General features: G+C 43.0%; 1 long non-coding RNA gene across 1 annotated transcript; it reads right to left on the bottom strand.

The window, feature by feature from the left end:
- Positions 1-11,580: 11,580 nt before the first annotated feature.
- LOC122030492 lies at positions 11,581-12,324 on the bottom strand. The gene is made up of 3 exons (XR_006125440.1): positions 12,113-12,324; positions 11,831-11,977; positions 11,581-11,637 (listed from the first exon to the last, which is right to left on the bottom strand). It is a non-coding gene; the product is annotated as an uncharacterized LOC122030492 (long non-coding RNA).
- Positions 12,325-13,405: the final 1,081 nt, after the last annotated feature.

The raw sequence follows: 13,405 nt of genomic DNA, 5'->3' as shown, positions 1-13,405 counted from the left end.
CCAAGAATAGTACCACTCAACCTTATCGTCATGTCGGACTCAGTCCGCCTGCAGGGTTTAACATGACAATCCTTATGAGCTCTTCTTGGGGACATTATCAACCTAGATCACTAGGACACAGTTTCCTTCTATAATCAACAACACACACTATAAGTGATATCATTTCCCAACTTATCGGGCTTATTGATTTATCGAATTAAATCTCACCCATTGATAAATTAAAGAAATAAATATTAAATATATGTGCTTGTTATTATATTAAGATTAAGAGCACACACTTCCATAATAACTGAGGTTTTTGTTCCTTTATAAAGTCAGTATAAAAGAAACAACCTCTAATGGTCCTACTCAATACACTCTAAGTGTACTAGTGTAATTATATAGTTAAGATAAACTAATTCCTAATTACACTACGACCTTCCAATGGTTTATTCCCTTCCATTTTGGTCGTGAGCTACTGTTTATAATTTATAAGGTACTAATAACATCATCTTCTGTATGTGACACCACATACTATGTTATCTAAAATATAAATTAATTTAACAACTACAAGCAAATGTAGACAATATGACCAAATGTGATTCTTTATTCAAAATAAATGTTTACAAAAGCTTAGGCTTTCAATATACACTCTAACAATGTGTCTGCTTTGACTAAGAACATTATATCAGTTTCTTGTTTGGGCAAGAAAGGGTTTTCATTTATAATAAAGAACAAATGTTGTTCAGTTTATTTAAATTATATGTTCTATTGTAGTGCACCTCTGATGAACGGACTCTATATTCTAGACCTTGAGAGCCCTATCTATAACATAAGTACCAAGAGGTTCAAGTCAAATGACATGAACCAAACCTCTCTCTAGCACTGTCGCTTAGGTCATATAAATGACAGACGCTTATCCCATCTCTATAAAGATGGTTTGCTGGACTCATTTGATTTTGAATCATATGAGACATGCGTGTTATGCCTTCTAGGCAAGATGACCAAGACTCCCTTTAGTGGACACAGTGAGAGAGCGACTGACTTGTTAGGTCTTATACATAGCGATGTATGTGGTCCTTTCAATGTCACTGCTAGAGGTGGTTATAGGTACTTCATTACATTTACTGATGACTTCAGTAGATATGGTTATGTGTACTTGATGACACATAAGTCTGAATCCTTTGAAAAGTTCAAAGAATTCAAGAATGAAGTACAAAACCAGCTTGGCAAGAGTATTAAGATACTTCGAGCAGATCAAGGTAGGGAATACCTTAGCCATGAGTTTCGTGACTATCTAGCTGAGTGTGGGATTCTATCTCAACTCACTCCTCCTGGAACACCACAGTGGAATGGTGTATCTGAAAGGAGGAATCGTACCCTATTAGATATGGTACAGTCTATGATGAGTCACACAGATCTTCCTACATTCCTTTGGGGCTATGCTCTAGACACGGCAGCCTTTATACTCAACCGAGTTCCATCCAAGGCTGTAATAAAGACACCATATAGGATATGGACTAGGAGAGATGCCCAGGTGTCTTTTATGAGGATTTGGGTTGTGAGGCTTACGTTAGACGTCAAGTCTTAGACAAATTGGGACCCAAATCCGACAAGTGCTATTTTATTGGATATCCCAAGGAAACGAAGGGATATTACTTCCATATTTCCAGTCAACACAAGATAGTTGTGGCTAAGACTGGGGTTTTTCTAGAAAGGGATTTTGTTTCTAGAAAGACTAGTGGGAGTGCGTTCAATCTTGAAGAAGTTCAAGATGTGGACCATAGCACTGAAGCATCGATGGAAGTCGAACTGGAACCACAAAATGTTGTGGATGATGTTGTTCCACAAGGAGTTGAGGAACCACAACCAGTTCAAGTAGATATACCTCTTCGTAGGTCTGATAGGGTACGTCATCAGCCTGAGAGATACTCATTTCTCTTGTCTGACCATGATGACGTTGTGCTCATAGAGGATGAGCCCACCTCCTATCAGGAAGATGTGATGAGACCAGATTCCGAGAAATGGCTAGAGGCCATGAGATCCGAGATGGAATCCATGTACACTAACCAAGTATGGACTGTGGTTGATCCACCTGAAGGGGTCAAACCCATTGGGTGTAAGTGGGTCTTTAAGAGAAAGACTGACATGGATGGACTTATCAATAAGGGTCGCTTGGTAGCTAAAGGTTTCAGGCAGATTCATGGTATTGACTATGATGAAACCTTTTCTCCAGTAGCGATGTTTAAGTCCATTCGGATCATGCTTGATATTGCAGCATACCATGACTATGAGATATGGCAGATGGATGTCAAAACCGCATTTCTGAATGGAAACTTGCTCGAGGATGTGTACATGACACAACCTGAGGGTTTTGTAGATCCATAGCATACTGGCAGAGTATGCAAGCTGCATAGGTCCATTTATGGACTAAAGCAAGCTTCTCGGAGCTGGAATCTTCGATTCAATGATGAAATCAAATAGTTTGGTTTCATCAAGAATGAAGATGAACCTTGTGTCTACAAGAAGGTTGTAGGGGGCATAGTTGTCTTCCTCATATTGTATGTGGATAACATACTACTCATTGGAAAAGACATCCCTTTGCTACAGTCTGTCAAGACTTGGCTAGGGACTTGTTTCTCAATGAAGGACTTAGGTGAAGCATCCCGCATTCCAGGCATACAGATCTATAGAGATAGATCTAAAAGATTACTTGGCCTAAGTCAGAGTACATATATTAACAAGGTACTCTTACGGTTTGCCATGCAGAACTCCAAGAAGGGATTTCTGCCGATGTCACATGGCGTGAGTTTTTCGAAGACTCAAGGTCCCTCTTCTAGAGAGGAGAGAGACCGCATGGATCAGATCCCTTATGCCTCAGCCATAGGATCTATCATGTATGTCATGCTATGTACTCATCCTGATGTCTCGTATGATTTGAGCATGATGAGCAGATACTAGTCAGATCCAGGTGAAAGTCACTGGATAGCGGTCAAGAATATTCTTATATCACGCCCCGGAGGAGTCCCAGTCCGAAGAAATTTCGGTAGCATCTCCCCTGTACAGCGGACAATCTGAAACTTTTCTACAAGCACTATATTCCTCAGCCACATGCGGCTGGAATAATAACAAAAATAAAACAATCACCACGCAGTTTATATAACAAGTAAACAAAGCAGTAGTACTCTGACTCGAAAAACCACCCTACTCAACTACACTCGTAAAACACAAATCCGACAAACTTACCTCTTCTGTCGTCCAGGCAGGCGTGAAGTAAAACATATCCAAACCATACTAAAAATCCATCAATAAAAACCAATACAAGATTAAGACATAGTCTGATAAAGAAAACTAAAATAACATCTCATGATCAACAGAGGTCTAGCACCACTACGTGCAGTGGGGACTAGTGACTGGAACTCCCTCCTGACAACATCAACCTGAAAATATCAACAATGGAGGCGGGGTGAGTCCAACACTCAGCAGGTACAATTGATATGCAAAGTAAAGAAATAACACCTAGCACTAATCATGCGTACAGTCTCCTGATAAAAATAAAGATAAATGCAAACCGAAGTAGACAGGAGAGAATCTGTACTAACCAGGACCCGGTACAAGGACAAATAGTCCGAAAGGTATAGAAGACCTGTATGCATGTCAAACATAGGTATCCAAACAATATGCAGCATATAAATGCAGCAAACACAATCACAAAGAATAAATGCATCATGCATATGATGCCAATGTCATGGTCACCCCTAACGCCAGTCAGCCAACTCATAACAAAAGTGGGGCCGAGTGGGTAGAGCTGTGACAAACGTGCACTCTGCATCACTACCCCTGATGAGTGACCGAGTGGACGGGATGCTGTCCGAGTACACACGTACTCCTACCCCAAATCATAAATGGGGAGCGTGAATGCTCTCATCTCCCGACGCTATGACGGGAGGATCTCTAACGTCATCGCCGGCGTCACACTACCCATGAGCGACCAACGGAGCAATCGGAAGAGCCAAACCGACGTTACTGCCGTGTCACGCTACCCATGAGCGTCACAACGGAGCACCGAACAGTGATGAAACTGGCAATGTGCTCAACAATAATAGAGCAATCTATCGCACAGCATGCGATCATGCAAATGGTGCATGTCACTAAGCATGGTAATATACTAAACCAACCTCTGGACATATAACAATGGGCACCATAGTGAATAAATCATATCAAGATATACTGATCAATAAGGTATCAAACCTAGGTCCTGAACATGTGAAACATGGTTATATCACTACCCATGAGCATGAAAAATCAGGTACGAGATCAATACGAGATGCAAACAAACAACCAATCAAACAGGTAACATGTATTGGACAGTGATTAACCGAACAAATAAGAAACACAATTAATGCAACATGTTAATTCCATTAATAAGCATATCAAAGACAATAAGTCAAAAGTACCCGCCTCCGAAAATAGAAAGGTCCAATCTGACTCCGAGATACTCGTCTCGCATCAAAGTCCTGTGTTAAATCGCACAGTTTAGCTAATTTAATTATAAACAAATAGCTAAACTAATTTCTAATCCATCGACTCGTTAGGGTTAGTTTCATTAACCCCAACTACACCGTTATACAACTTCTAAACCTAAATCAATAATTATTGCTAACACAACTAGCAATAATCAAACACAAAGATCAAAACCATAAACCTTACCTCAAATCAACCGGATCAAGAAGGAGGAAGTGGTGATCGACAACAGCAACTTTCCACAGCAAACAACCTACTGTTGATGCTGGAACCAAGCAAATCCACAGATCTCAACAGAATGGAACAGAACCTCCTCTCTGCTGAATTCTTCCCTACCATTTGGATCAAGGTGAGACCAAGAACACCACAGAACATCATAGTAACCAAAACTCACCTCACTGATCTCAACCATACATACCCAATCAATCAAAATTATTGAAATCCAGAAATTTCTCGTCCCTGCTTACCTTGAGGATCGCTGCTAGGACACGGGAACATTGGCGAGATGGTCAGCGTCGGCGCTGTGCCGAAACGCGGCAGAGAGGAAGAAGGGCACAGACGAGTCGGCCTCGTAGTGTGCAGCGGGGAGGAGCGGTGGTGGTGGCTCACGTGAGGAGATCGGCGAGGCAAGGGCTCGGCGTTACTCTCGTCTGCCGGCGTCAGCTGTGGTGATCGGGCTGGCTAGGGCACAGAGAATGCCAGCGGCACCTCCGTGCGGCAGCGGCACGGCTAGGGCACTAGTGGCCAGCGCTAGGAACTCCATGTAAAAGGCTAGGGCTCTGGGTGGTCGACGGTGGCGCCAGCACTGGGGCATAGACGCGCTTGCAGTGGATCGACAGTGGCGTCGGTGTGCTCGTCTAGGGCACCAAGGGGTGCGGCTCAGGAGGAAGAAAATGAAGGAGATGAAGAAGAAGTGGGTGGGCGGCGAGGAAGAAACCGCCGGCCGGCGGTTAGGGCAAGGATCCGGAGAAAGGTTTGGCGTCGTCGCGAGTTTGGCAGGGAGAAGGAAGTTTAGGCACGGAAAGAAAAAGAAAATAAATGAAAAGAAAAGGAATATGATATAAATATTTCCTCGCTTAAATGGGTCGCCTAAACAGGTTTTTCCCGGGCCCCGTTTTCATCCCCGTTAACTCGTTCGTACGAGCTCCGAAAAATTCCTGAAAAATTTTCAAAAATTCCGGAAAATTCCCTTATTAATATTCGTATATTTTCGGTATTTTACATTCTCCCCCGCTAATAAAAATTTGGTCCCCAAATTTCGTTATCTACCATCAGCAAATACTAACAACAGGTAAAGCGTATAAATGCTGAACAGTAAACTAAATCACATACCTCGAGTGAAAAGGTGGGGATATCAAGCTCGGATAGTATCCTCGAGCTCCCAAGTAGCCTCCTCGTCTGAATGATGCTGCCATCCGACTTTAACCAGCCGGATAGTCTCGTTCCACAACTGACGCTCCTTCCGATCGAGAATCCGTACCGGAACCTCCTCATAAGTAATGTCAGGCTGAACTGGAACTGGAATATCTGCCAGCACATGCGTCGGGTCAGGCACGTATCTCCTCAGCATCGACACGTGGAACACATCGTGAACGCCTGCCAGGGACGGGGGTAGTGCCAGTCAGTAAGCTACCGCTCCGATCCTCTCCAAGATCTTTAAAGGGCCAATGTACCGCGGAGCTAGCTTACCTCTGAGGCCAAATCTCTTCACCCCTTTCGTGGGTGAAACTCGCAGAAATACATGGTCACCAACAGAGAACTCTAGTGGTCTTCGTCTCCGATCAGCATAACTCTTCTGGCGATCCTACGCCTCTATCCGAAATAATAGTCAACGGGACACCACATGATCTGATAATCTCCCAGTAAAACAGATCTACCAATCGATCCAGGAAATCAGTCTTCCGGATTGCTAACGAGTGTGCGGATTTGGTTAATCGATCAACGATTACCCAAATCGCGTCATGGCCTCGTCGTGTCCTCGGCAACCCTACCACAAGTCCATGGTAATGTGATCCCACTTCCACTCAGGAATAGGAATCCGCTGAAGTAACCCTGCAGGTGTCTCCGGTGTTCACCGCTGACAGACAAGACATCTAGCTACGAACCGCGACGTCTTTCCTCATGCCGTTCCACCAATAGGAACGCCTCAAGTCTCGATACATACGTCTCCTGGATGGATCGCAAATCGAGAGCTATGAGCCTCACGTAGCTCTGTAAGACCGGATGAGACCGGCACGATAATCGCCTGGAAGTGAATAACACCCTCCTCGTCTCGTGTGAACTCGGTCTGCTGCCCGGAAGCTATCTGGCTGCAAATAAATTGCAAATACTGATCAGCAGCCTAGGGCTCTCGTATCCTCGTCCTGATCAACGACTGAGCACCCATGGTAACCAGAGTACCCTGCTCTGTCTGTCCTTACCCCTCAAGGCCCAAATCGGAGGAACCTTAAATCAAGTCTGTGACCACAACTCGGTGGCAAGCTAAAGTCCCTCTGGACTTCCTGCTAAGCGCATCGGCAACCACATTAGCTCTCCCCGGGTGATAGCTAATGGTACAATCATAATCCTTCAGGAACTCCATCCATCTCCTCTGTCGGAGATTAAGTTCCTTCTAAGTAAACAGATATTTGAGACTCTTATGGTCAGTGAGAATCTCAAATATAACGTCATATAAATAATGTCGCCAAATCTTCATGGCAAAAATAATGGCGACTTGCCCAGATCATGTACAGGGTAGATCTTCTCATGCTCCTTCAACTGTCGAAAAGCATAGGAGACTACCATATCGTGCTGCATCAGAACAGCGCTCAAACCCTGAATAGATGCGTCGGTGCAGAGGACATATCCGTCCTCTTCAGAAGGTAAAAATTCAAAAATCGGAGCCGACACTAGTCTTCGCTTCAGCTCCTAGAAGCTGGTCTTGTCATCCTCAGTCCAAGTGAACTTCACGCCTTTCCTGGTCAAGCGTGTAAGTGGCATAGCAATCCGAGAGAAACCCTCAACGTATCTCCGGAAATATCGAGCCAAACAAAAGAAGTTGCGAGTCTCTTCTATAGACTCTGTCTACTCCCAACGGTAACAACCTCTATCTCCTGTGGAATCACGGTATACTCCTACTGGTGACCGTGCGTCTCAAACATCTCACAAAAGACAACCAAAATACGCACTACTGATCTTCAAATATAGACGTTTCAGTTGAAACATCTCTAGAACTATGCGAAGATAGTGTACGTGATACACCTTAGATCAGGAATAAAACACCACGTTGTCATAACGATAACGAATTCTGATCCAATATCCTAGGGATACCCAAATCATCGAGTCCATTAAAACATCTAAGGCTCCGCAAGCCCTAATGGTAAAATCAACACACATAATGTCCGTATCACAGACATTCCCAATCTATAAGATCCTCGACAATAAACAGATTTGATCACCAACGATATAAATCACCAAAAAAAATAGATCCTCCAGTATGAGAGCAATGCTTCATCACACGCAATACCACATATGTGGGAGCAACAAACAATCCGTAATAGGTGGGAGTAACGCTCCACCACAACAATCCAAAATATGTAAGAGCAACGCTCTATCACAAACCAACAATAATATGTGGGAGCTCCGCTCCACCACAAACGATCCATAAGTGTCCAAGGCATCTAACCATCCCACTAGAGGCTGCACGAGATCCCTCAACTACATATCACTGTGGGCAGCCAAAGGTATAACAACCTAGTAAGCAAATCAAATTCATAGTCAACTCTATCATCATTCTAGTGGGTCGGTCACCCACTAATAGGAGAATTAGTTGACAGGGTAATTCAACCACTAACATATCGTACACACTCAACATTCTACATTCAACATAGGTAGAATCATCATGATGCTACCAACAAGACACCTGGCACACGTGCACACACAACATAGGTATGATCGACATAATCATCCCATTAGTACATACCAAACACACTCATAGCACAGGTATAAATCAGTGTGATACCTCCAACAATACCTATCGAACCCGCGTGCATATATCAACATAGGTATAATCGACAATACACCTCAAACAACCTCACCTGGCATATATACACCTATGCCAAGAGTATAATCAATGTAATACTTCCAACAAAGCCTAATAGACACAAGTGCATCCACAAATCAAATATAATAAACAAGATACATCAAATATTACACCAAACGCATCTGCACATATCACAACTCAGATTAAATCGATAAAATACCTCCAATGAAACACCCAAACATATGTGCACATTCCACAACATAGTTTTTAATTGACAAATACCTCCAATAAACAATCAGGCATGTATGCCTATCCACTCGGGTATAATCTACTAGAAACCCACAATAATCATATGTATAAATGTGTACGACCCAAAAGATAAAGTCAGAATTCAAGAACATCAAGACACTTTCATTTTTATCCTCAAAAATATCAGCCCACATAATATCAGATGAATCAGTCTCTACTCCCCATAAGAGCAAGTTAGCATTCAAAACATCAAATCATTATTTATCCACATAGTCAAATATCAGAGGAAGTAAATATCAATTTTATCATCCTGTTAACTAACCACAACTAACCAGATTTATTAAAATTCATAGGCACACTCAACCGTAAACTCTCTAGCACCCGATCTATATCTGATCACCAACTATAATCATCAAACCTGTGAATATCATACATGACACTCACTATGTCACCATCAACGACAACCCAAATAATAGATCATCAAAATAATTATCCCCTAATAGATCATCAAAACAAATATCTAGTAATAGATCATCAGACAAACACATAACATTTACTCTCATAAATCATTAGAAATCAACACATCACAATATCTGATCTCACAAAATTCCTCAACCTCAAATCATTCTCAACAATGATCAAACATGATAACTCCCCAAATAACCAATTTTCATCGTATAGGATACCCTAATATCCAAAAGATATGAGTATAAAAACTCTACTGGCTAAGTCAACAGGAATATGTAGGTATCATCCATTAGCCAGTTAACAATAGCAGAGGCTGGTATGTGCCTCCATCTCCTACTAGTAGTAACAGAAGCTAAAACTACTGATGGTATGATAAGAAAAATCACCAGAGACTATAATCCTTGATCTCTATTAAGATCAACCATGCTTAATGGCTAACCCATCATAGGTAATATGTGCTACAACAACCAAACAGGTACTACATAAAGAATGTTAATACCTATCATAAACTATAAAATTAAACATCATACCTATATGTCGTCTGGAGATGTTCCATTGCTATCCAATCCCCAACTTCTGACCTCAAAATTCCGAACATGAAAATCATCGGAAATCCATATAAATCAGAAACGGAAATCCGAAACATAACCATATCGAAAATCCGAAAATGCCCAGTTTGACTCGCAAACCTGGCTAACCCAAATATCCAGAATACCAACAACAGGTATCCGATAAATCTCCAGAACACCAAAAGCAGGTATCACAACCCTGCTCTGATACCAATAAATTGGTATCAGTTAAATCTCAAAGTCCAACACACAGAAACCAACCAAGTATCGCCAAACTTTGGCGCTCTGATACCAAATAAATTGGTATCAGGTTATCCCAAATATCCAAAATACAAAGACAACGATCGTAAAACTTGGCTCTGATACCACTAAATTGTCACGCCCCGGAGGAGTCCCAGTTCGAAGAAATTTCGACAGCATCTCCCCTGTACGGCGGACAATCTGAAACTTTTCTACAAGCACTATATACCTCAGCCACATGCGGCTAGAATAATAACAAAAATAAAACAATCACCACACAGTTTATATAACAAGTAAACAAAGCAGTAGTACTCTGACTCGAAAAACCACCCTACTCAACTACACTCGTAAAACACAAATCCGACAAACTTACCTCTTCTGCCGTCCAGGCAGGCGTGAAGTAAAACATATCCAAACCATACTAAAAATCCATCAATAAAAACCAATACAAGATTAAGACATAGTCTGTTAAAGAAAACTAAAATAACATCTCATGATCAGCAGAGGTCTAGCACTACGTGCAGTGGGGACTAGCGACTGGAACTCCCTCCTGACAGCATTAACCTGAAAATATCAACAATGGAGGCGGGGTGAGTCCAACACTCAGCAGGTACAATTGATATGCAAAGTAAAGAAATAACTATGAGTACAGTCTCCTGATAAAATAAAGATAAATGCAAACCAAGTAGACAGGAGAGAATCAGACTAACCAGACCCAAAGAAACCAAGAAGGTAGAAGACATGTATGCATGTCAAACATAGGTATCTAAACAATATGCGGCGTATAAACGCAAAGAACACAATCACAACAATAAATGCGATCACGATATGATGCCAATGTCATGGTCACCCCGACGCGATCGAAACTCATAACAAAAGTGGGGCCGAATGGGTAGAGGCATGACAACGCACTCGCATCACTACCCACGATGAGTGACCGAGTGGACGGATGTCGTCCGAGTACACACTCCTACCCCAAATCATAAATGGGGAGCGCAATGCTCTCATCTCCAATCCTGGTACGGGAGGGATCTCTAACGTGCTGCGTCACACTACCCACGAGCGACCAACGGAGCAACGGAAGAGCTAAATCGACGTGCTACCATGTCACGCTACCCATCGAAGGCGGCACAACGAGCAACAATGATGAAACCGCAATGTGCTCAACAATAATGGAGCAATCTATCGCACAGCATGCGATCATGCAAATGGTGCATGTCACTAAGCATGGTAATATACTAAACCAACCTCTGGACATATAACAATGGGCACCATAGTGAATAAATCATATCAAGATATACTGATCAATAAGGTATCAAACCTAGGTCCTGAACATGTGAAACATGGTTATATCACTACCCATGAGCATGAAAAATCAGGTACGAGATCAATACGAGATGCAAACAAACAACCAATCAAACAGGTAACATGTATTGGACAGTGATTAACCGAACAAATAAGAAACACAATTAATGCAACATGTTAATTCCATTAATAAGCATATCAAAGACAATAAGTCAAAAGTACCCGCCTCCGAAAATAGAAAGGTCCAATCTGACTCCGAGATACTCGTCTCGCATCAAAGTCCTGTGTTAAATCGCACAGTTTAGCTAATTTAATTATAAACAAATAGCTAAACTAATTTCTAATCCACTGACCTGTTAGGGTTAGTTTCATTAACCCCAACTACACCGTTATACAACTTCTAAACCTAAATCAATAATTATTGCTAACACAACTAGCAATAATCTAACACAAAGATCAAAACCATAAACCTTACCTCAAATCAACCGGATTCAAGAAGGAGGAAGTGGTGATCGACAACAGCAACTTTCCACAGCAAACAACCTACTGTTGATGCTGGAACCAAGCAAATCCACAGATCTCAACAGAATGGAACAGAACCTCCTCTCTGCTGAATTCTTCCCTACCATTTGGATCAAGGTGAGACCAAGAACACCACAGAACATCATAGTAACCAAAACTCACCTCACTGATCTCAACCATACATACCCAATCAATCAAAATTATTGAAATCCAGAAATTTCTCGTCCCTGCTTACCTTGAGGATCGCTGCTAGGACACGGGAACATTGGCGAGATGGTCAGCGTCGGCGCTGTGCCGAAACGCGGCAGAGAGGAAGAAGGGCACAGACGAGTCGGCCTCGTAGTGTGCAGCGGGGAGGAGCGGTGGTGGTGGCTCACGTGAGGAGATCGGCGAGGCAAGGGCTCGGCGTTACTCTCGTCTGCCGGCGTCAGCTGTGGTGATCGGGCTGGCTAGGGAACAGAGAATGCCGGCGGCACCTCCGTGCGGCAGCGGCACGACTAGGGCACTAGTGGCCAGCGCTAGGAACTCCACGGCAAAGGCTAGGGCTCCGGGTGGTCGACGGTGGCGCCGGCACTGGGGCACAGACGCGCTTGCGGTGGATCGACAGTGGCGTCGATGTGCTCGGCTAGGGCACCAAGGGGTGCGGCTCAGGAGGAAGAAAATGAAGGAGATGAAGAAGAAGTGGGTGGGCGGCGAGGAAGAAACCGCCGGCCGGCGGTTAGGGCAAGGATCCGGAGAAAGGTTTGGCGTCGTCGCGAGTTTGGCAGGGAGAAGGAAGTTTAGGCACGGAAAGAAAAAGAAAATAAATGAAAAGAAAAGGAATATGATATAAATATTTCCTCGCTTAAATGGGTCGCCTAAACAGGTTTTTCCCGGGCCCCGTTTTCATCCCCGTTAACTCGTTCGTACGAGCTCCGAAAAATTCCTGAAAAATTTTCAAAAATTCCGGAAAATTCCCTTATTAATATTCGTATATTTTCAGTATTTTACATCTTAAGTACTTAAGAAGGACTACAGAATATTTCTTGATATAAAGAGGCGATGACGATCAAGCTGTAAAGGGTTACAGTGATGCCAGCTTCCAGACCGACCAGGATGATTATCGATCGCAATCAAGGTTCGTGTTTTGCATAAATGGTGGTGTTGTGAGCTGGAAGAGTTCGAAGCAGGACACAATTGTTGATTCTACAACAGAGGTCGAGTATATTACTGCATCAGAAGCAGCAAAGGAGGCAGTTTGGATCCGCAAGTTCATCACTGAACTTGGGGTGTTTCCTAGCATCGCTGACCCTATTGAGCTCTATTGTGACAACAATGGAGTAATTGCGCAGGCTAAGGAACCTCACTCACACCAGCGGACCAAAAACATACTACGACGCTTCCATCTCATTCGAGAGATTATCGAGAGAGGAGATGTGAAGATTTGCAGAGTACCCACAGAGGCTAACATCACAGATCCCTTGACCAAGGCTTTGGCACAGAGAAAGCATAATGGTCACACTAGGTCATTAGGCCTTAGAGCCTACAC

Source organism: Zingiber officinale, chromosome 10B (assembly GCF_018446385.1).
Source record: "Zingiber officinale cultivar Zhangliang chromosome 10B, Zo_v1.1, whole genome shotgun sequence".
NCBI classification, from domain to species: domain Eukaryota; kingdom Viridiplantae; phylum Streptophyta; class Magnoliopsida; order Zingiberales; family Zingiberaceae; genus Zingiber; species Zingiber officinale.
This window is presented reverse-complemented; position numbering and strand designations above follow the sequence as displayed.